The 23,656-nt window shown below is 49.6% G+C and overlaps 1 protein-coding gene across 9 annotated transcripts in view; it reads left to right on the forward strand.

Annotated features, from left to right (window-relative positions):
- The window catches only part of SNX29 (sorting nexin 29), a 550,106-nt gene that overhangs the window by 302,614 nt on the left and 223,836 nt on the right, over positions 1–23,656 (forward strand). The window contains exon 16 of one of the 9 annotated variants that reach the window (XR_004345668.1): positions 14,659–14,920. The exons of the other annotated variants lie outside the window; for them this stretch is intronic. The gene's annotated coding sequence lies outside the window, so the exon portion shown is untranslated. The remainder of the gene's footprint in view (positions 1–14,658; positions 14,921–23,656) is intronic. 9 annotated transcript variants of the gene reach the window in all.

The following is a 23,656-nucleotide window of genomic DNA, read 5'->3' on the forward strand; positions in this document are numbered from 1 at the left end:
AGATCGTGTTTCCTCCAGGCAGAGCTCCTGGACTTCCCTCGCTAGGTTAGGTGCCTTCCTCCGTCCTCGTTTCTGGTTTCATTCTCCTCTCTCCTCACTGGACAGCCCCGCACTGGCCTCCTTTCATGTCTCCCCAAAGCCTACGGGCTGCTGTACTTGCAGTTCCCTCTGCCTGGAATATTCTCCCCAAGGCCAGCGGCTCTTCAGCATTCAGGTCTGAGCTCTCACTTCCTAGAGAGGGTGTTTCTGAACGTGCATGCTCGTATAGATTAATCTCAGACCCTTCATCTTCCATCCTTCGGAGCAACACAGTGTATTGTTTCTTGTCTGCCTGCAGTTAGGATGTGAGCCCTGTAGAGCAGAGACTTTGGCTGTCACTGCTGTGTCTCTGGCACCTAGAACAGGTGGGCAGCATAGGTGGGGCTTGTTATAATGAGCTTAACACAGATTATCATTGCATTAAACAAAATGAAGAATTACTTCTCCCTTACATGAAAGTCTGAGCTGGTAGGTGGCTGTGCAGGTAGGCAGCTCTTCTCCAGGAGATGATTTAGGGATGCAGGACGTAGGTTCCTTCTATCTCATTGCTTTCCTGGCCCTCGGGAAGGAGAACAGGGAAGGGAGAGCCAGCACCTTGGCTGTGGGACCCAGAAGTTGCCCACATCACTTCTTCACATTCCACTGGGCAGAACTTAGTCCCGTGGCCACGCTGAGCTGCAAGGGATGCCGGGAAATGTAGTCTTTCTCTGGCAGCCATGTGTCCAGCAGAATTTCCTGGCTTTTATTACCATAAAGCAAAAAGGATATTGAGGGATAGTTAGCAGTCTCTCTTACAGTGCTTGATCAGTGTTTGTTGAATAAATGAATGAATGGATGAGTGAATGAGTGAATGCTCCCCCCATCCCAGCCCCTTGAGCTTCCTTCTAGCCCAGCACTTACCGCACTGTAATTTACTTATGCCTTATCCATCTCAATCCCCAGAGTTTGGCCAGGGTCTGGTGCAGAATAGATGCCTAGCACAAGTTGAATGGAAAGCCAGCACCTGGGTTGTAAAGGTTTTTCCTTAGCTCTGTGCCATTTGGTGGGAGTTAGGGTCTGTGTATGAGAAAGCTCTGTCTATGAGCCCGAAGAGCTTTTCTTGTAAACGCAGCTGAAAATGAAGTGCCCCACTGAGGCAGGTTTTGCCAGAAAAAAAGCTCTAGGAGCCAGAGGCAGGGGTGAGGTGTGCAGGGCAGGGGAGCCCAGGGTCTCATGTTTCTTCAGAGCCTAGGATCTGGTGCCTCATCTGCTCCCCTTCCTCAGGAACCCCTTTGCTGCTTGGCTTGAGCACCGGGGGGTGGGGGATGCTTTCATATGGTTCTATTGTTTAAAAAATTTATAGACCAAATAACTTCCACGTTAAGGGTGAAAACGTTTTTCTAAATATTATCCACTCTTAGAAGATGGAGACAGAAGAGCTTTTATAGTTTCCTCTGAGACATTCTTATGGGTATCCAAAGAAAAAGAAAACCAGTTATGCCTGATATGTGTATTGGCTTTGAAAGCCTTTCACAGACAGAAGGATATATTGCCCATTAGGGACAGGATGGCCTTCGAAATCAGGAAGATCTGGCTTTTGGGATTCCGGCTTTGTAATGTAGGAGCTTTGGGACCCTGAGTCTTAATCTTTCAGAAGCTCGGTTGATGCCTCTGTGAAATAAGGGTAATTACACCTCCCTCATGGTCTCTGCCAGGGTAAATGGTGGTGCCCAACCACAGGCTGAGCTCAGGACCTTTGCACATGCCCTTCTCTCTTCTGGGGAAAGCCCCTGCCACCATGACCTGGTAAATTCCCACCAGATGAGAAGGGCCCTTCCATGACCCACCAGCATAAACTAGGACAGTTCCCATCATACTTCTTGTGGTATCCTGTTTTTTTCCCTTGCCACATTGTCTCTGGTCTTAATCTGTGGTTATTTGTGTGAGCATTTGTTTTATGTCTGTTTCACCACTTGACTGCAAGGCCCTTGAAGGCAGGGTGGTGTCAGTTTTGATCACCATTGTATCCCTTGCAACTCACCCAGTGCTGGGTATGGACTAACTGCCTCATTGATACTGGTTCAGAGAATGATTCCATAAGTAATAGATTCTCAGTAAATTGAATCCTGCAACTATGGCTTCCTATAATGTAGACAGTGTTTATGATCTTAGCTCTTTGGTATCTAAGCTAATCATTCGTTCTTTCAGACTTCACTGCTATATATATTCCTAGAACTATATGGAATATTATAGCATTTGTGGATGACTGGACCACAGACGTGACCTATCCACATTGCTCACACCTGAAAGGGAAGAAATACAGAGTGATGGTTGGGGGCAGACTCTGGAGCGGGACAGCATGGGTTGCAATTTTGGCCCTCTGGCTTCCTAGCTATGTGACCTTGGTTGAGCTGCTTAGCTTTTCTGAGTCTCTGTTTACTCATCTGTACAATGAGGATCATAACATTCCCCCAACACACACCCCATCAGTTTGTCATAAGGACTAAATAAGTTAAATGAGATGAAAAAGTTAGAGCAGTGTCTGGGACATGGGAAGCAGTAGTTAAGATTTGTTTCAAAACAACTAAAATTGGGTCCTCAGCATCTTCTTCCCTGTGAGCTTTTGAAACTGAGGTTCTTTGACTGTAATTGAAATTGTGGTTGAACAGAAAGAAAAAAACCCCAGGAGGAACAGAAGAAGCCAGGCATGTCTGGGGCCCTTGATAGCTCTTGGTGGATAAAAAGTGACACCTCTGGCATCACTCTCATCGCAGAAGGCCTGAACACCAAATTCCTCTCTCCTCTGAACAGTCCTTGAGTGGTTTCTGAATTATGATGGAGGTGCTGTTAGCAAACTGTGTATCCTACAGATTGCTGTGGGGCTGGCATTTGACAGGTAATTCTCTTCCCTCATTTCCTGGATGTATCTTAATTATGGCTTTTGGGCTTGGGCTTTTAATCTCTGGTTTAATACTCTGCAATCACGGGTGCCTCAGGAGCTGACCCAGGGGAGTGACAAAACTACTGGTAATTGTGAAGCAAAAGAAAATGTCCCGGTGCTTTGCGCTGGGCTTCTCTGGGGTCTTCTAATGGTAAACGCAGCGGGAGCCTTGCTCTAGACCAGGAGTCAGCAAACTTCTGTGAAGGGCTAGATAGGAAATGTTTCCTGCTGTGCAGAGCTGCTGGTCTGGGTCACAACTACTCAGCTCTGCCGCTGGAGCATGGAAGCAGCCAGAGGCCACATGTCAACCATGGGTGTGGCTGTGTTCTGTTATGTACTGAATTGTGTCCCTGTGCCCACCCCAAATTCCTGTGTTGAAGCCCTAACGCCCCGGTGCAACTGTAGTAGACATGGGGCCTGTAAGGAGGTAATTAAGGTTAAATGAGGTCATAAGAGTGGGGCCCCAAGCTGCCAATAGGACTGATGTCCTCATAAGAAGAGGAAATTTGGACACATAAAGAGACACCAGGGCTGTGCACTCACAGAGGAAAGGCCATATGAGGTCACAGCGAGAAGGTGCTCATCTGCAGGCCAACGAAGAGGCCTCAGACGAAACAAACCCGCTGACACCTTGATCTTGGACTTCCAGCCTCCAGAGCTGTGAGCAGTAAATTTCTGTTCCTTAAGCCACCCAGTCTGTAGTATGCTGTTATGGCAGCCCTACGAAATGGATACGGTGCCAATAAAACTTCATTGACAAAAGCAGACGGTGAAGGGCCATCCATGCGAAAGAAATCAGTAGAAGTTTTTGATCACGTACTCTGGACCAGGCGCCGGGGATCTAAGGGGCACGTGAGGCACAAGTTCTCTGCTGGAATGGAGGTGACATTCTTGTGGGGGAGACAGTCAACAAAGGCACGAATACAGAGCCACGCTGATTTCGGGTAGAGCCACCTATTCCGCAGAGAATGGGGTGATGCGATTGGGGGACTGCTGGGTGGCGGCTGGGGAGAATGGTCAGGGGGTCCTCTGAGGAGGTCATGCTTGAGGTACAAGGTGTAGGAGTGCAGTGTCCTGGGCAGACAGAGTCAAAGGCCAGAGGCAGGGGAAAGCTTGGTAGGGTGGAGGGCCTGGCGGTAGCCTCAGGGGTGGAAGAATTCGGGGCACATGCCCCAGGGATGCGGCTGACTTGTATCTCGACTAGTGTCACCTGTGAAAGTCCCCTTGAGTGGAATCAGGGTCTTATTCTCTGTTGCCTCAGGGACCAGTGCTGAGGTACTCCCTCCATTCCCACTGCTGTCCCCACCTCGCCCCCACGGGCTCAGAGCGGGCGCATCCCCTTCTCTAACTTCTGCTCCTTCCTTCTCCCGGTTTCTCTGCAATGCTTCTCCTCCTTGGCATTTCCTGCAGCCTCCGTGTGGATAGAATGATAAGGACGGGGCTGCTGCCTGGTGAGCTCGGAAGACGGCAGGAAGCGAGAGCTTCCAAGGCCACTTGGAAAGTCATTGGAGGGTTCTGAGCAGAAGCAGGGTTTAAAAGGCTCCTTCTGGCTGTTGGGTTGAAAATAGACCATGGAGTGGTGGCTAGGGCAGAAGCCCCATGTCCCCAGGGCTTAGACACATCACATTTGATTGTTTTATTAAATGAGATTTGACTTGTATTCTTCTTGCCCAGCTTGCTTCCTGCCTGCTCTGCTTGGAGGAGATCTAATCACAGCCGTATTTTGTTTTTCTTTTTCCCCAGTCGTTTCTCTTTCCACCTTGATGTTCTGTAGGAGCCCAGGGTTTCTCCAGGGAAACAACTGGTGGGCGCTCTTCTGGTCACAGGGCACAGAGACGGCCGCTCCCAGGGCTCCACTCACAGGCCGTAGGCAGGCAGGGGCCACACTTGGCCACAGGCCCAGACACGTGACGCTCCCCGCTTCCTCATCTCGGGTCCTGCCCCCTGAGCGGGTGGTTCCCTTTCTCCATCACCTCCTCATCCCTTCCCCTGCTTTCTGTCGTGGCTGTTTCCCACAGTCCTCACAAACAACCTGTCCTTTCTTTTCTCGTCCCTTTCTTTTATGATGGGGCTTAGTGCCTCATCTAGAGGTGCTGGGGAGTTTGGGCAGCTGGGGCCCAGACCGTTGAACCACTCGAGAACCTGCTGGCCTTTCCTAGGTTCTGTCTGGAGACCCACAGTAACAGCCACCCTTCCACCCCCCAGAGATGGGAGGCACTGCTTGTAAAGCCACAGAGAACAGCTCACATGGTTTAACTTTCCATGTCCCGCGCTTTGACAGTCTCACTTCCTTTCTTTGTGAGCAAGTCAGTGTACATTTGTTTAATATCTGACACCATCTGTGAAGGCAGGGACTAAGTGTATTATGCACCATTGTATACATGGTGGCTTGCATACAGTGGACACTTAATAAATGAGGAATGAATGTGAAATGAATCAAACAAGCATTGTTATGGATGACCCTGAACGTGTTTCTTAAACTCTCTAAGCCTCAGCTGCTTCATCTGCAAAATGGTGATGATTATCCATCGCTCTGTGTTCTGGGAAGTCGAAATGAGCTAACGCACGTGAAGCGTGCAGCGTCATTCAGGACCTGCCAGCATTTATCATTTCCTAGTATTTATAGCTGCTTGGGGATGGGGGGGCGGGGACCTGGCTTGGGTCAGGTGATAGCAGTGGCCGGGTCAGCAGTGGGAATCACAGTGCCATCATCCTGTGTATGGAGGAGTTCCGACCTGCATTGGGCTCTGTGCTGGCCGTTTGCACTCCTGGCTTGCAGTGATTCTGTGATTGGGGCATTGCTGGCCCATTTTATGGATGAGTCCGTGGGGCTCGGAGAGGGTGTGCACTAAGTGTGGCCGGAAGCCAGTCCCATGTGGCAGAGCTGGGATTGAAATTCACGTCTACTCTCAGAGCACGCACATACTTGGGAACCTTCGCGTTCTGCCCAGAATCAGCAGTTAGGAGGTGCTTATTGGACCATGAGCAGCAGCCTTGGACCCGGCTGTGTTTTCTGCCCTGAGGTTCCTTGGACGTTGTTACCCTTGGCTTTCTCTGGATGACAGGAGGCCCCGTGAGCACCGTATTTTGTGTCATCTGCTCGGGATGGATGGGAACAGCAGGTAGAGAGTGAGGCTTTCTGCCTCAGGTGGGAGGTGCACGTGTGTCTTGGATACAGACTCTGCCTGGAGGGAGGAGATGTGCAGAGAGAGGATTGAGTTGGGAGGGCAGAACCATGCAGCTTTCAGCTTTGTTCATGTTATTTCTTAGGGAGAGGAGAGTGTGGGACCCAGCAGTTAGAACCTCATTTCTAAGGATGTGTAGTCTCTCCTAGGGCAGCAGTCATGGAAGTTTAAAAATTTCAAGCTCCCATCCCACCGCTTCAGAGAGATCCTCATAAAAGTCAAGACAACATTTCCAGCTGCCAGTTGATGAGGGCTGTTGTCTTGAGAGCATGAGCGACAGATTATCTGTGATGCTGCGTTCACTCATCCCAGGAACTGAGCAAGGTAGTGATCATTAGTACCCATTTTACAGATGAGAAGACTGATACCCCGGGAGGAGAGGAAATAGTATTGGCAGCAACCACAGGAAGTATCTGCTGTGCACTCGACATGTGTTGGCTCACCTTAACCGCCCTGGGAGGGAGGGTTCCTGCTTGCTTTGTGACTGTGGAGGCATTTAATCAGGAAGAAGGAAGGAATAAACATTCTTTCTCTTAGAAATTTCCTGGATGGCAAGGACTGCTTGGGCTCAGCCATAATGAGTTTGTTGGTGGCAGGTTTCTTTAACCTCCCACAGGAGGAAATCAGGGTATAGTGTTGAAATGCCCCTCCTGCCAGCTCCAGGCTTCCCTCTTCACTATCTTCTCCTGCTCTCCAGGAGCAGCTGCCTTTCCGTAGCTGAGTCCAATGCACTAGACATGGCCACGTCCAACAGTTAGGAAAACCAGTGGCTCCAGGCTGACCTATTGGTGGTAAAACCATTCCTTTATTCAATGAAATATTGAGAGATTGATTAGTGAGTAAGCAGATGGGGCAGACACAGAGGACAAGTGTTTGTCCCAGTGTTCCCAGCAGAGGACCTGAGGAGGAGCCCGTAGGCCCTGACTACGCTGATGGTGGCAGTGGGGAGGGTTCCCCAACTGGCTAACATATGTTCCACCCTGGAGCCAGGAGAGGAGCCTCTTGTCCAGAATTACATGGGGTCCCCAGTGGAAATCAGAGGCCAGCACAGGAAGGGCAGGGAATGGATGCTGGGGGCCTGGGGGTGCGCCTAGTGATCACTGCGGCTCTTGTGGGATTCTGCCCCATGGGAAAGTGCAAGGAGTCTAGTCCTGGGTAGACAAGCTTCTTTGATCGAATATGCCAGTCGATAAAAAGAATCTGCAGTGTACATCTTTGTTTGCAATATACATAGTTAGATTATTTGTAACATACAAAGCAAAAACCTGAGACCTTTAAAGATGACAGGTAAAAATGGATCTAAATCGGAGCAGTTCTTTTGTTGTCCCAGTGGATTGACTCGAGCGCCCTGCTCTGACGGCCCCCGTTGTGATGCAGTTACCTGAGGCTGAGTCATCCCCGTCGCCTTGTCCTAATGCCATTACCTTGAGTTGAGTCCTTCCTATTCTACTGTCATGATTTTTGCCATATCTGCCCACCAGTACTGATTTAATATTTTCTTTAAATTGGCTCTCATTTTTTGCTAAAGTAAATTTATTTATAAAGAAAACCAGGGTCCTTTGCCATCAGGAGAAAATAACTGCGAAAGTACCATGATGAATACGAAACAACTGTTAGTTTCTGGCCAGAAACTGTGGCCTGCCCAGAGGTAAAAAGGGAGATGAGCACCAAACTGAATCTTCAGACAGACTGAGAATGTGTTAAGGGAAGAACTTTGTCTTTGGGGTGTCAGCGTTGCTCTCTCTGGTGTCCAGGCACTGCAGAAAACGATCCTGGGTTCCGAGTTCCCTGCCTGGGGAAACACCAGTGGGGTGGTTAAGAGTTTGGCCTCTCACGAGGGATGGACGTGAGTTTGAGTACTGACTTTATCACTTCCCTCCTGTGCCTCAGTTTCTCCATCTGTAATATGAGCCTACCTCACAGGGTTTCTGGGATTAGATGGAATCATATTTTCAAGTCTCTTCACATAACATGCAGTTGCTAGATGCAAGCTTTTATTATTAGTGGTTGGTTATTTGAGCTGTCCCATGTTTTTTCATGACCCAGTCCCCTTTCTCAGCATTCCCTGGGCTCTTAGGGGACCCTTTAGTTTTGAGGATCATATCCCTGGAGCCTCAGAAATCAGAGCAGCTCATCACCAACTGGTCCCTGGGTGCTGTGAAGGCAGGCCTCACCAGCAGAGACGCCAGCGAGGTCCAGGCTGGGGGCATTGGTGAGGGATGGAGGCCACGGGAGGACTGTGAAGAACACAGGAGTGTCCAAAGAGGATGGCCTTCGGTCAGTGCCAGCTGATTCTTGCCCCAGGGGAATGCTTTTGGCATTTAAATGTTGGCACCTGGCTAATGTTTTCCTTCTGTAGGTTATACAGGGTGAGCAAAACCTATTTGTAATCCCTGGCCCGAGTGCATCTGTTTAACTAATTCCATCCACTGCTTTTGCCCCCACATAGTTGACCTTGAAGTTTAATAAGTCTAGGTTCTTTGGTCATCTCATAGCCCCTTTGATGGTAACCAGTGCCGTGAACAAAACTCAGAGCTGACAAACGGTCCTCCTGACCCAGCAATCCATTTCTCTGGGAAATTCCTGAAACCTCCCAAGCTGCCTAGACATCCTTTTTGTTTTGTTTTGTTTTTTAACATCTTTATTGGAGTATAACTGCTTTACAATGGTGTGTTAGTTTCTGCTTAGACATCCGTTTTTAAAGCCCCAATAACTCCATCAGGTAATGAGAGCTATCGAGGGAAATTAGAGCAGCAGAGAAAATAACAGCAAACTTTCACCCAGGGCACAAGCTCTGAGGGACTTCACCCAGAAGGCTGTTCCTCTCCCTCTGGCCCTTTATATAATCCTCTGTAACGGTAGGTATGTTACAGCAGTATTGCAAAGCGACTGCCTTGTGAAAGGCACAGAAAACACATGACGATGCCCAACTTTTAACTGATTTTCCTTTGCAAACTTTTGCCCTCACCAGCACTTTATCCTGTTTCTGCAGTTCTGAGGCCCCTTCCTAATGGGAAAAGCGAATCAGAATCTAAAAATGCCTACATTTTGACTGTTGCCCTTCCAGTCGGCCCCTATGAAAGGCATTTGTACGAACGGCAGCATTGTTAGAATGTCACAGGCATTTATTTGCATGGTATCGGAGCAGATTTTAATTTGCCAAGGAGGAATCTGCCGAAAGAGGAAGGAATGGAAAGCCAGCACGAGGTGACTTGGAAAAGGTTTGCTTTGTAAAAATTAGTTAAATGCATCCCGGTAGCTCTTCTTTTAAGGTTAATTGTGATACTGACTGTTAGGAAAAACCTAATTAATAATAACAGAAAAAAAAAACTACATTTAAGTAATATTAAGGTTGTGACAAGCACTTTATAAAACCAAGAATTCAGCATTAAGGTTTAGACTTGATCTTCCAACCTGTGGCCCATTGTTCCTAGGTGGCGAAGCAGATAAAATGCATTAATTAAATATTGGGAAGCGCTTTGCTGGTTCTTCTTATTTATTATCTTGTGCGAGGCTGACATCTTGGCAATTTCTGAGAACAAAAGAATCTGCAGAGAATTTGGTTTGCTCTTTATTTTATCAGGAGGATTATATTTAAATACAATTTTTTTCTCTCTCCTTTTTTCTTTTTCTTCTCTCAGGGTATGAGGGGCAGCCAGAGTTTCGGAGAGTCCTAGAAGGGTCGAATGGGGTGGGTGTGGTGTGCCAACGCTTGGTGTGCCAAGCGTTTACAGCAAGGTTGGCAAACCTTCTGTAAAGGACCAGATAATAAGTTCAGCTTTATGGCCATGTGGTCACTGCTGCATCTACTGTACCGTGTGGACAGCACAGAAAGGAATGGGCAGGGCTGTGTTCCAATAAGACTTGATGTACAGCAGGGCTGGGCTTGGCCCACAGGCCGTAGTTTGCCAACCCCAGCTGGAGTCTGGCGTCAGAGGGCCTGGGTTTGAATCCAGGGGTCACTTCCAAGTCTGCAACCCTGGACACATGCGTTAGGTTTCTTGGAGTAAAATGGGGGTAATAATAGTACCCAGTCTCAGAGGTGACAGTGAAGGGGGGCCCAGGGGCCGGAAACAGTGTGTGTATGGGGGTGCAGCGATTGTGCCTGGTGGCCGGGGTCAGTGGCGGTGGCCGCATTTGGCTGGAGCAGGTGCCGTTTACTACTGTGGGCCGTTGTCCATTTGGGAAACAATGGACCGGGGGTGGAGGCAGCTGCTAAGAAGGGAGAGAAATACTTGAGGCTTCCTGTTAGGCAGATGGAGTTCTGGGCTGTTCTGTTAGAAAGCTGGAGGGGTGATCCTGTAAGGCTCAGGATTTCATGTCTTCTGTGTGGGTCATGTGGGTGGTCAGTGTTGGTGCTGTAACAACCCCTGGACCGCTTTATTTGTAGATGATTGGGGTCTTACTAAGCTTCTGAGCCTTCAGCCTTTGCAGCAGGTGGGGAACTCCTCTAATTTGAGGATATTGGATGGAATATCAGTTGGCTCAGGCCACCATGACAAAGTACCACAGACTGGGTGGCTTAAATGATAGGTGTTTGCTTTCCACCAGTCCTGGAGGCTGGGAAGGCTGAGAGCAGGGTCTCAGCAGAGTCGGTTTCCTCTGAGGCCTCTCTCCTTGGCTTGCAGGCAGGCACCTTCCCCACATGGGCTTCCCTCTGTGCACGTCTGTGTCCTGATCGCCTCTTCTAAGAACATCAGTCGTATTGGCCTAGGGCCCATCCTCATTTTACCTTAATTACTGCTTTAAAGATGCTGTCTCCAAATACAGTCACATTCTGATATCCTGGGGGTTAGGATTTCAGTATGTGAATTTGGTGGGAACACAATTCAGGCCCTAACAAATGGAGTCTCTAGGCATATAAAAATGGAGTAAGTGAGAGAAGGTGTGCACAAGTGAGAGAATGTGGGGCACTGGTGTGTGCGGGGAGGAAGCGGAGGTGGGCGCTACATTGGGCCACGTGCTGGGCTTGCTCCAGTGAGGTGGCCATTTTGGATGAGGTCCCAGCACCATGTTACAGAGTGCCAGGCAGGCGGGGCCCTTTGTGCCACCGGCCTGGGTCATGATCCTCTCGATTTCCGCAAGACCTTTCCCTTGGAGCTCAAACCCACTCAGGGGCCATAGTCAGACAGTGTCACGGGGGCAAGAGCAGACCGGCCTGGCTATCCAAAGTCGTCTCGGCTGCTGTGCGCCCCCGGGCAGATCCCTACTTTCCTGAGCCCCAGTCTGCTCACCTGGAAACAGAGGTACACATACCTATCTTAGAGTATCGGGAAGATACTGTGAGAACGTGCATGTCAAGTGTGTAGCTCAAGCCTTCCATACAGTATGCGTCCGTGAACTTTAGCTGTCCTTTTATTACAGTTACAGTCATACCTGGCTTTACTGCGTTTTGCCGATACTGTGTTTTTACAAACTGAATATTGGTGGCAACCCTGCATGGAACAACTCTGCAAACAACTCTTGGCGCCATTCTCCAACAGCGTTTGCTCACTTCCCATCTCTGGGTCACATTTTGGTAATTCTCACAATATTTCAAACTCGCATTATTATTATATTTGTTACGGTGATCTGTGATCACTTATCTTTGATGTTACTGTTGCAAAAAACATATGACTCACTTAAGGCTCAGATGATTAGCATTTTTTAGCAATCAAGTATTTTTAAATTAAGATATGCACGTTGTCTTTTTTTTTTTTTTTTTTAGACACAATGCTATTGCGTTCTTGATAGATCACAGTACAGTGTGAGCATAACTTTTATAGGCACTGGGAAACCAAAAGCCTTGTGTGCCTCACTTTATTGTAATATTCGCTTTATCGTGGTGTTTTGGCACCAAACCTGCAATATGCGAGGTCTGCCTGTGTTGCTTTTGCTGTTTTACTGCTACAGTTGTTAGTACCCTCAGCCAAAGATGTTTCAAGCTTGTTGGTATCCCTTGGTCTTCGGATAAAGATTGTTTCTTCAAGCAGCTAATTCTCAAACAGACTCAGTGGTGGTTTCAGGAATCTTAGAGCTAAATGTAAAGAAAATTCTTCCACAAGCTCAACAGCAAGGCCTGGGCTGCCTCACACCCCCCAGTGATGGTATTTTTCGTGCTGGCAACAACTCTTAGGAAACAGAAGAACGGGCTGTGGCCCTGGCCTCGAAGCAGCGACTCTTGGCCAGGGTGAGGCTGCAGATGGCAAGGCTTCCTGGAGCATGCCCGATTCCTGGGTGCCCGGGATCTGTGGGTCTCTGTCCCCAGAGGACCCACCTCTCTGATCCGTCAGCTTCCTTTATTTCACCACGGTCAAGCCTTTTCTTGAAGAGGAATCATCCATCCCTTCCCCCGCGCATCCTGTAATCGGAGTACATTTCTATCACAGCTCTGCTGACTGGTCTGGTGTCTTATACTTTACGTGTGTGTCTCACTTGTTAAGCTTCCTTTCGTTATGATTGCCAGAAACCCAGCTTAAAACGATTCAAGCATCGTTAAGCAGAGTTTACTGGCTCATGTAACAGACTATTCTAAGAGCGGTGGTGGCTTCAGGTCTGGCTGGGTTGGGGTGCTGACGTGGTGCCGTCAGGCCGAGCTCTCCCTGCTGTCTCAGCTGCCTTTCCTCGCTTGGCTGCATCCTCAGGGCACTCGTCACACGTAGGGGCAGAATAAGCACCGCAGCTCCAGGCTTCCATCCTAGCAGCCCAGCAACCCCAGCTGAAGACCTGGGATGGAGTCTCGGTGGCCACTTGGAAGGGGACTCAGTTGACTGGCCAGACCCGGACACTTGCACCAACCCCTGGTGCCATGCGCCCTGGAGATGGGCAAGTCAGGATTTCCCAAAACAAAATGTGGTGCTGTCACCAGTAGATGGGAGGAGATGCCGGACTGCCACAAACAGCAGACGTCCCTTAAGCCCCTTAGGGCAGGGAACTCTGGCTTCCTGGGGTTTGTTGTCTCAGGCCCTTGCAGAACGCGTGGCGAATAAATTCCAGGCGTTGAACCAAGTTGTCCCATGAAGGTAATTTGGATCCTCACTTGGACTCTCCTATTGGCTTTGGCGATTGTGTCTTTCAATGGCGTAAATGATCTGAGAGTGACTGGTACCCTGCACAGCCCTGTTCGGTAAACAGGAGACAGGCCCCACAGCAACGAATTATCTGGCCCCAAATGTCAACAGTGCCGAGGCTGGGGACCCTGGGCTAGTCTTATCCCTGTGGCATATGCGAAGAAGCTGAGTGCAGAACGGTTACTAGGGTCTCCGCAGGTCACACAGTGAGGGTGGCAGAACCCCAGCTGGAACCAAGGCTGGCCTGGTGGCCAAGTTTCTGCTCTTCCTCGCTGTGCTGTCCTGTGTGTAATGGTAACGATGATGGAGGTGATGATAATGGCCACCACCTATGGAGCCTTGTCTTCCAGCCGTTATTCTAAGCCAGAGGTTGACAAACTTTATAATGAGCCAAAGAATAAGTATTTTAGGCTTTGTGGACTTACAGTCTGTCATCGTACAGTAAAAGCAGCCACAAACAGTGTGTAAACACAGGGTCATGGCTGTGTTCCAGTAAAACTTTGTTTAGAAAACAGGCCGTGGGCTGGCTTTGGACGGCAGGCTGTGGTTTGCCAACCCTGGTTCTATGTGGTTTACATGGCGTTTCTCATTTTGGGGTTGTTCGTTAGTCAGAGAGCATGTGATAGAATCAAAAGAATGTAGGTTCTGTTTTTTCAAAGATCCAGATGTGAATTTTGTTCTGTCACTTACTGTCTTGTGACCGTGCCACGAAACCTCTCAGGCCCTGGTCTTCGTCTGTAAAAGGGGGACAGCGGCGCTGACCTCACGGTGCTGGTGGGAGACTTGGGAAGCGTGTGGCACAGAGATGTTGCTCAGGGAACAGTGGCCCCCTCGTGGCATGGAGCAAGTGACGTAACCTCTCTGAGCCTCAGTTGCCTCACCTCTGAGATGGGCTTGATGCTTATGTAATAGCTAACACTTGTGTGGTCCATCTTTGAGCCAGGCTTTCTGGGAAAGCGAGCCATTCAGTCCTTCCAGCAGCTCTGTGAGGGAAGCAGGCACTGCTGTCACTGTTTTACAGAATGTGGAAACTGAGTTCCGGAGAGTTTAAATAGTAGCCCGAGGTGACATCCTGGCAGGTGGTTGAGTGGGCAGCTGAGTCCCAGAGGCTGGTTCTTACCCAGTGCAGGACCCGGGCCTCAGTGCCTCCACCTGTGCAAGTTCCAGAGCTGATATTGACATCCTGGATCAGGAAGTCACAGCAAATATTTTTAGCCGTGGAGTCTAATTTCTCCCTCAGCCCATTGTGATCCACTGCCGATTAAGCTTGGAGCAGTTCCATGTTTCCTGTCTTCCCTGCATTTGCTTCTTGAGCTCCTGGGGTAGAGCCCTGGATACAGGACACATTGTCCACTCCATTCCTGATTCCTTTCCTCACTTACATGTGACTAGAGGATTCCTCAACCCCCCTCCACATACTGGGAACAGTTCAGTGTCTCATGTTCGTTTCCTCCTTGCTCCACAGCCTGTACCTGTGTCTGGCAGGCCGCTGTGGCTTCACCCCACAGGCTCCCACTCTGGATCCTGGGCTGGTGTGAGTTGGGCAGGGGCCAGGCCCAGATGCCCAGGCCTGCCTGGTCTTTCTCCAGAAAGAGCATCTTGGCCTCTGCTCTGACCCAACTTCCAGGCTGCCGGACTTGGCCACACTTCATTCCCAGAACCTCCTGCCTGGAGATTCTGAGATTACAGGACAGAGGAAAGAGTAACACCTTCTCTGTGTGCTCCAGGTGGGTCCCCTTAGCATGAATTTCCGGGGCCTAGCTGTACCAAAAAATGGTTGCAGAAGCTGCCTCAAACTTGATTTTTAAAATTTATTTGTACCCTGTCTTGTTCCAAAAAGCATTTGAAACAGCATATCTTCCATATAGGTGCTGGGACCGTGGGCTGTGGCATCAGGTACACTGTATGATCATGGATGTGTTCCTTAATCTCGCGGAGCCTCAGTTTCCCCCATCTGTGAAATGGGGACAACAGAAGACCTATCACACTGTGTTGTTTGGAGAATTAAATAATTTACAGCATAAGCATTAGTTACTTTTGTTGTCGTTAACTGCTGCTGTTACTATTATACTCACCTTAGAAAGGAATTGGGGATCAGGGGAGATGGGCTTTTAGTCCGGCTCAGAACCAGGGGTGTTTGTGCACTTGTGTGTAATGTGTGTCCTGACCTCATTGCCAAAGGATTGCATCTGGTTTTCCTCTGCATGCAATGCCATCGTTTTCCATGGATTCTGAGCAAATTAACATTTGCTTCTCGCCGAGATGGCTCATTAGTGTCATGCCTGTTAGGAATGTCTTGTTAAAGCAGTTTTATTGGTGATATTTTAAAAATGGGTTACTCTCTGTGTATCCGTTTTGCCTGTTGGATGATGCCTTCCAATCCTCCCCCATCCTGATCTTACTTAAGGCCATGATCAAAAAGCTTGAGAAGGACCTGGTGCTTGGTGGGGTGGCCGTAGGCTCCCCTGGGTCCTTTGGCAGATGCTTCTGGCTCGTGAGAACTCCATCTTTAGGCCCACCTGCCGGGTTTGCCTGCATCTCCAGCTCCTGGATGGACACCCGTCTCTGCATTTTCCTCCCAGGCTGATCTGTGTCGCTTCCCTGCTCCAACCGTTGATTCTGCAGACTCTGCTCTCCTCCTCTGTCCTCACAGCCCTGTCTGCTTTTCTGCTCTTTCCTCTTGGCTTCGTCTGCCCTCCTTCCTCCTCATCTTCCACATCTGCCCTATCCTTCAAGCCTCAACTCCAAGCCAGCTCCTCCCCTGGACCAACTTCCAGGCCCCCGTGTTGGCCCTGCTCATGTTGTTGGCATTGTGCTCATACGAGTCAGGAGGAGATGGAAGCACAGAGGAAGGGAGGGTGGAGAGTGAATATTAACACCTGTGCTGTGCTGGGCGCCATGTTTTATGGTCACTGGACAGTGATGATGGTTTTCCTGTTTGAGAGATAAGAAACCTGAAGGTCAGAGACATTCAATAATTTGACCAATGACTTGTGATGATGAAGTGTTGAATTCAGACTTTGTTGATTTATTCATTCATTCAGAAGTTTTTCATCAAGCACCTGTGAGGAACCTGGCGCCTTTGCAGATGCTGGGCTGGTAGCCGTGAACAAGAGGTTCTCACCTTTTGGGGTTCACATTCCAGGCTCAAATCCACTTCTGTCTGACTCCAGGGTCTCTGTTCTTTTTATGGCACCACATCATCCATAATGGTTTCTTCCCAAGCAGGTGATCAGGTCCTCCTTGGACCACCATCTCCATCCCCCACAGAGCCTGCATTTGGGGGCCTGGGTGGGAAGGGAGAGCTCCCATAGTGTTGAGTGCCTCATTTAGAAAAGAGTACGTTTGGCCAAGTCCAGTCTGCTGTCCTCAGAGGCCCGATCAAGAGTGGCAGGGGCAGCTGCCGACCCCAACGCATGCAGCCTTTCTGCGTCCCGTGTTTATCCCTGTCATTTCACTACACTGGGTGCAACCTCACTGAATGCTTACTGTTTTCTTCTGAAGCTGATGGGTCTCTTTGTTAAATATCTGGGTTGTTTAATTTTTGGATAGCCTTTTAGGGGGAAAAAATGCTGGATCATCCCTTTCAGCTAAAAGGAAACAAGCAGGAAACCACACTCCAGGGTCCCTTCTGAAGCATCCCCTCCAGATTTTCAAGTTTTGACTGAGGACAAGTGCAGTGAAATGATGAATGTTGATTCAAACCCGTAGGCAGTCTGGAGAGTCTTTGGATGGGATGTTTTAAAAGGAAGCACAAGGGCTTCCCTGGTGGCGCAGTGGTTGAGAGTCCGCCTGCCGATGCAGGGGACATGGGTTCGTGCCCCGGTCTGGGAAGATCCCACATGCCGCAGAGCGGCTGGGCCCGTGAGCCATGGCCGCTGAGTCTGTGCTCCGCAATGGGAGAGGCCACAACAGTGAGAGGCCCGCATACCGCAAAAAAAAAAAAAAAAAAAAAAAAAAAAGCACAACACAGATGAACCCTTTTAGATCGGAGCAGCTTCCACCACAACTGCTTGTTGATGGGCCTTTTGATGGAGAAACTCTAGAGACAGAGGTCTGGGGCTTGGCTTTTGTGAGGCTCCCCCTTCCCCTGTAGGTGGTCCCGCTTTAGGGAAAAATAATACTGAGCCGCACTTGAACATTACCATATGCGAGGCACTGCGTAAAGCACTTGACCTGATTATCTCATTTAACCTTGGTTTGTAAAGCAGGTGGCTGAAGTGGACAGGGTTCTGATGACAAAGGATTCTTCCCCTCAAAGGTGAACTCATTTGCGGGACTCCTTTAAACCAGAGATCCTTCAATCCACGTCAGGCCCAAAGATCTGTTTCATTTGGCTAATGACATTTTAAAAATTGAACTTATTGACAATGTTGAACAAGCCATTGTTGAATTTCCCATAAAATCTTCAATTTCCAATTTTCTTGAAAACATGCAACGATCCAACAGCAGTGGGTCTGTGCTCGCTCAGGGCCGAGCAGGTGCTGCCCTGTATCCAAGAGGCAGTCCTGGCTACATCCCTAGCCCACCCAGCCTGATTTTGCCTGCCTGGTCCCTCGAGGCATTCGCATTGGCCCCCTCTGCTTTACATTGTCAGCCTTCTTAGTCTTTTTTTTAAAGCTTTAAAGCAATAGTTTCTCCAATTTGATTTCATATACAAACTTTCAGACGTGTCATTCATTCAGCATATCTGTGCCAGAAGATGAAATCTGCCAAGATGCCTAAGAGGTTGGTTGACTATCGCTTCTCGACTTTTTCTGTGGGAAGTGACTTCAGTTGCAACAGGGGAGAGGCAGCTGGGTCTGTCAGCAGCACTTGCCACAGGGGTGCCCGTGAAGGCCTGGCTTCTTTGGAGATCCGCGTGGTCAGTCATGTCTTAGATGGCCAGGTTATAGATATGCGAGGACTTGGGAATCCAGGTGTGTGTGTGTGGCAGGGGCGGGGGTGTTCTTCCCAACGTGGAAAACAGTCTCTAATTGTACGTGAAACTGTGGCTACGGCGTGGAGTATAAGAATTCAGTTCATCCATCAGAAAAGGCTCCAAGCAGTGCTGTCCAATAGTAATCATAATAGCAGCTAATGCTGGTTGCATTCTCATTGTGTGCTAGACGGTGTGCCGGGCGCCTCACCCAGATTATTTCAGTTATTTCTTACAGCAGCCCCATAAGATGGGCACCACGATCATGCCTGTTTTACTGATGAAGAAGTTAAGGCCCAGCAAGGGTTAGTTCGAGCTCATATAGCTCTCAGCTGGCAGGATCAGGATTGAACCCAGGCAGTCGAGCCCACCACCTCCACCCTCTCCGGCCTCCTGTAGGTTGAGACACAGCCACGAAGACAGTCTGTCTGGGTCTGAGTGTATAACAGTGGCCAGGGCACTTTCTGTCTTTATTAAGCCGTCATCATATTTGAAGAAGAAACGGGTTGGCCTCGAGGGAGGTAGAAAAACGTGATATTTACATTTTAAATCAAATTAAATTAAACCATCGCCAGAGACCCAGAGGCACTGACTGTTCCCAGAGTAGCTAACAGAAGGTTGAAATGACTTAATAGTATGGTCTTTCAGCTTTTACGGAGAAAGTTTTGGTTTGGAACTCAGTGCAGCACAGGTAGAGCCACGGTGTTCAAAATAGAGTCTCTGCTTAGCATCTCAAGATGGCATGGGAGCCATAAATAAATTTGACTGCAGAGAAGTTCTTGGCAGGAATTTAAAAAAAAAAAACCTTTAAGCAGGTGGCAGTGTGACATGACATGAAGAAACTCTGTCTGCACTGCCCTGTGTGTGTCACGGCGCTGCTTGGCTTGGCCCAGGCATGCTGCCACTTTTCACCGACTGCTCTTTGTGTTGTGGTGACTCCAATCCCTTAAAGTGCTGTCCTCTTAGAGGAAAGATATCGGGAGACTGTGTTTTTCTTTATCCTGGGTTTGCATTTTAACTGGTGACATTTGTCCTGCTTTGTGTATTCCAAAGGGACACATCACCTGTTGCCCCATTGTCGACGTGGACCATCAAGGTACGGGGAAGCTGAGTCTTCCTGCAGCCGTCCCCTGAGGCTGGTACTGGAGGAGGCCGCAGAAGGCAAAGGGGCTGGGTATTCATTTAGTACCAGCCTTGGCCAGGCCCTGGAGAATCTTTTTTTCGATTTTATCTTCTTAACCAGCCTAGGCAGCAGATAGCAGTAGACCCTTTTACAGACAAAGACACAGAGTACAGTACACTGGGCTTAAGATATGTCACCTGTTCAAGGCCACCCAGCTAGTGGGTGATGGAGCTGGGATACAGATCTTTTTTTTTTTTTAATTTTTTTAAGCTACTTTGTTTTTTTTTAGTTTTTTATGTTGGAGTACAGTCAATTAACAATGCTGTGTTAGTTTCAGATGTACAGCAAAGTGATTCAGTTATACATATACAAGTATCTATCTTTTTTCAAATTCTTTTCCCATTTAGGTTGTTACAGAGTACTGAGCACAGTTCCCTGTGCTCTACAGTAGGTAGGTCCTTATTGGTTATCTATTTTAAATATAGCAGTGTGTACGTGTCAATCTCAAACTCCCGGTCTATGGGATGCAAATCTAGATTTGTCTTCTCTCCCGTTCATGTCACAGTGCCGCATCGCTCCCAAAGCTGTGAGATGTGGATCATTTATTTATTTATTTATTTGTGGCTGTGTTGGGTCTTCGTTTCTGTGCGCGGGCTTTCTCTAGTTGCGGCAAGCGGGGGCCACTCTTCATCGCGGTGCGCGGGCCTCTCTTGTTGCAGAGCACAGACTCCAGACGCGCAGGCTCAGTAGTCGTGGCTCACGGGCCTAGTTGCTCCGCGGCATGTGGGATCTTCCCAGACCAGGGCTCGAACCCGTGTCCCCTGCATTGGCACGCAGATTCTCAACCACTGCGCCGCCAGGGAAGCCTGAGATGTGGATCTTTTAAAGCACCCGCCAAGGCTTCACTTTCCAGCAGGGCCCCAGTTTGACTATTGGCCTTGATCCCCGAGCTGCCTTTCCAAAATATCCTGAAGAAGGCAGCGGCAGGTGCGGCATGGTCCAGCAAGATGGAAGCAGTCACGAAGGACTAAAGTCCTCCCCCCGCCCCTGCTTCCGAGGCGTGCACCTCTGTCTCCCCACACACCTCCTGACTGTCTCCAGAGCCCCCAGCCCCTGGTCACAGCACCCAGAGGAGGCAGCCAACTTCTCTTTCCAGAAGCTTCCACAAACGTCTCCCTTCTCCTAGACTCCTGATGGTGCCATCCCTGAGCCAGTCCCTCGGGATGGGGGTGAGATCGATCCTCCCGAAAGCCTGTGGTGGAGAAAGGGTGGGGGTCCTCCGACTCGGCCATTTGTGAGAGCTCTTTGTCATCCGTATTCTAGAAATATTTTCCTTAGATCTGTCATTTGTCTAGTGTGGGACTGGCTGCATAATTTGCAGGGCCCAGTGCAAAATGAAAATACTGGTCTTTGTTCAAAAATTAGGGTAAAAACGTCTTCCTTCCTTCTGTAGTCTCTCTCTTGACCTGTCGGGGTATTTTTTAAAAATTTTATTTGCTATTTAATGTCACCCTTCCTTGGACGTGGGGGTACTTGCAGGGCAAGTGCAGACCCTCCCAGGCACCTGGGGCCCTGCCTGGGACCTGACACATGGGGGCACGTGTCCACAGCAGGCCCGTGTTAGGGTGGGGATGGAGCGTGGCAGCGCTTGCCCTGTGAGGGTGGGGAAGCAGACGGCCAAGAACCCATGTCCTCTGCTAATACACACGCTCCATGGTCCCATCAGACTTCACGTACAAATCGGCAATTCAGAGATCAAATGACTAAGAGTTTCAAGATGGTGAACACAGAGCATTAAGCCCCAAGTGCAGGCTCCTCCCCCTCTTTGAAGCTCAGACCCCGTGTGAGTGCGCTGGCCACAGGCCCAGGAGGCTGGTCCTAGCCTATGGCCTTTATGCCATACCAAAGTGTTAACTTTTCATCTAGTTAAACATCTCTCTGTGTTTTTTTTGTTGTTTTTTGGTTTTTTTTTTTGCGGTACGCAGGCCTCTCACTGTTGTGGCCTCTCCCGTTGCGGAGCACAGGCTCCGGACGCACAGGCTCAGCGGCCGTGGCTCATGGGCCCAGCCGCTCCGCGGCATGTGAGATCCTCCCGGACCGCGGCACAAACCCGTGTCCCCTGCATCGTCAGGCGAACTCTCAACCTCTGCGCCCTCTCTGTGTTATTTTAGCTCAGGTTTTGCAAAGGCAAGTCCAGGTTCTATTGCAAGAAAGAGGAGTAAGAGCTGGGCAGTAAACAGCAGACGCCCATTGCAAGGAGCTGCTGATGGAAGGCTGGAGGCTGCGTGTGTGTGTGTGTGTGTGTGTGTGTGTGTGTGTGTGTGTGTGTCTGTGTTGGTTGGTGTTGTCAAGGACTGGATGAGACATAGGGATATGGGGGTGACCTTCAAGTTATTTTTCAGTGTAGTAAACCTGTTGCCACCATATGAGCTCAGACATGCCTGTCAGTTGAACAGCATCCCCTCGAGGGCTCTGTCCTTGGTACAGGCAGGGTTTTCTTTGACTACAGGCGGCTCCTTCCAGCTGCCATCCTGTCCATTGGGAGCTGCTCATACCTTCCTTGGCAGCTGAGGAAATGGACGCTAACGTGGCACCACACGTTCCCTGACGAGCAAAACACCTTCCCTGCAGGGAGGGGCCGCATTGGAAAGTGGAGAAGAGCGTTCCATCCCCCCTCCCTCACCCACCCAGCCCGTGCAGCCCCCAGAGTGTGGGGTGGAGGTGGGAGCCTCTGAAGTGACATCCCCCCACCCGCCCCGCCCAGGTCTCTTCTTTGGATGAAGCCTTTTTTCAAAACAGCAAGTTGTTTTTGAAAGGCCTGTTCATTTCTGGCTAAATTTACAAAGCAACTTGTGTCGATATTACTCTGTTGGTACCAAAATCACATGTCAGTTCCTTCCCTGGAGTAAACTGCTCACAGAGGGGGCGTCTGCAGAGTCGCTGCGACTCTCCCAGCCTCCCTTTGCCGGTGCAGTGATTTGAGGTTCGGTGTTGTGAAGTGAGTAGCTCCCCACTTTGGGAATCAGACAGACCAGGCTTCGAACCTGACTAGCAGGGTGGCTTGGGCCAGTTCCTTCGGCTCTGCGGGTCTCCTTTTCCTCATCTTAAAGAGGGAGGTTGATGTGAAAGGTTGAGGTGAGGCAGCTCATGTAAAGGGCTTGGCACATATGGGCAGATGGCAGCTGTCCCCCCTTGCCCATAATTTCTGAGTGTCCTCTCCCATGTGTGCAGCCCCACGGAAGAGCTTCCCAGGAGGCTCTCCCTGGAAGGCATTTCCGAGTGTGGCTGAGGTCACAGAATCCTAAAACCAAAGACCTTCTGACCTCACCTGCTGACTCCCATGGAAATTGTGTCGATGCCACTTTTGCATGTCACAAATATTTATCGAGAGCCTTCGTCAAGCACTGGGGTGTCTGTGTGTGTGTGTGTGTGTGTGTGTGTGTGTGCGTGTGTGTGTGCGCGTGCATGCACACACAAAACAGACTTGGTCTTGCCTTTATGGAGTTTATATTCTAGCAAATCAAATAGAGTGCAAACAGGTCATCAACAAGTAAGTTAATCTATTTCTATGTAACATTTACTCTCAGACTTAGTAGTTTAAAAGAACATGTTACTTATTGTTGACTTGTGGCTAGATTTGCTATCCAGCACATGCATGTACCAGTCCGTCAGTACCAGATCACGGGCCCCTTCCCTTTTGGGCCTCAGGTCCTGATGCTCAGGACAGCTGACGTAGCTGAGCATCCCATCGTAGGGAGCGGTGACGAGCAGCTGTGCGGGTGACGTCAGGAGGGAAGTCAGCCTTTGTAACCTCATCTTAGCAGTAGCATCTCAATGCTGTTCCGTCTTCTGTTCTTTGAGAAGCAAGTCACTGGGTCCAGCCACCCTCACGGGAAGGGGATTCCGTGCAGGCGTGAGGTGAGCAGAACCCATGCTGAGAAGAGCCACTGCACACAGCGTGGCCTCTCTGCAGAGGCGACCTTTGAACTGAGTCCCGAGTGATGAGAAAGAGAGAAAGGAAGAGTAGAAAGCAGAAGAAACAGCAGATGGAGTCTCTGGAATGGGGAAGGGCTCCTTGGAGAGCTGGGAGACCACCGTGTTGGGCCATAGCGAGTTAACAAAAAAAAAAAAAGTGTGGAATTGTGCTGGGAAGGTTGGCAGGGACCAGCCTTTGCTCAGGATCCCGTGGTGGCAGGGAGCTCACCTCCTGTCCCGCTGAGGGTTAACAGTCATTGTTGGGAATTTTCTGTTGAGCTGGAACTGTCCTCTCGCACGGGCTACAGGGCCCCTGGGCCTGGTTTTCTGCACTTGGAGTCGTGAAACTTACTGAACACACGGGCCTCCAGTGTGCCACGTGCTGGGCTGAGCATCACAGGGTTTGTGCTCTGGGGACGCAGCAGCATTCCTGACCTCAGGGAGCTC

Source organism: Phocoena sinus, chromosome 15 (assembly GCF_008692025.1).
Source record: "Phocoena sinus isolate mPhoSin1 chromosome 15, mPhoSin1.pri, whole genome shotgun sequence".
Lineage (NCBI taxonomy): Eukaryota > Metazoa > Chordata > Mammalia > Artiodactyla > Phocoenidae > Phocoena > Phocoena sinus.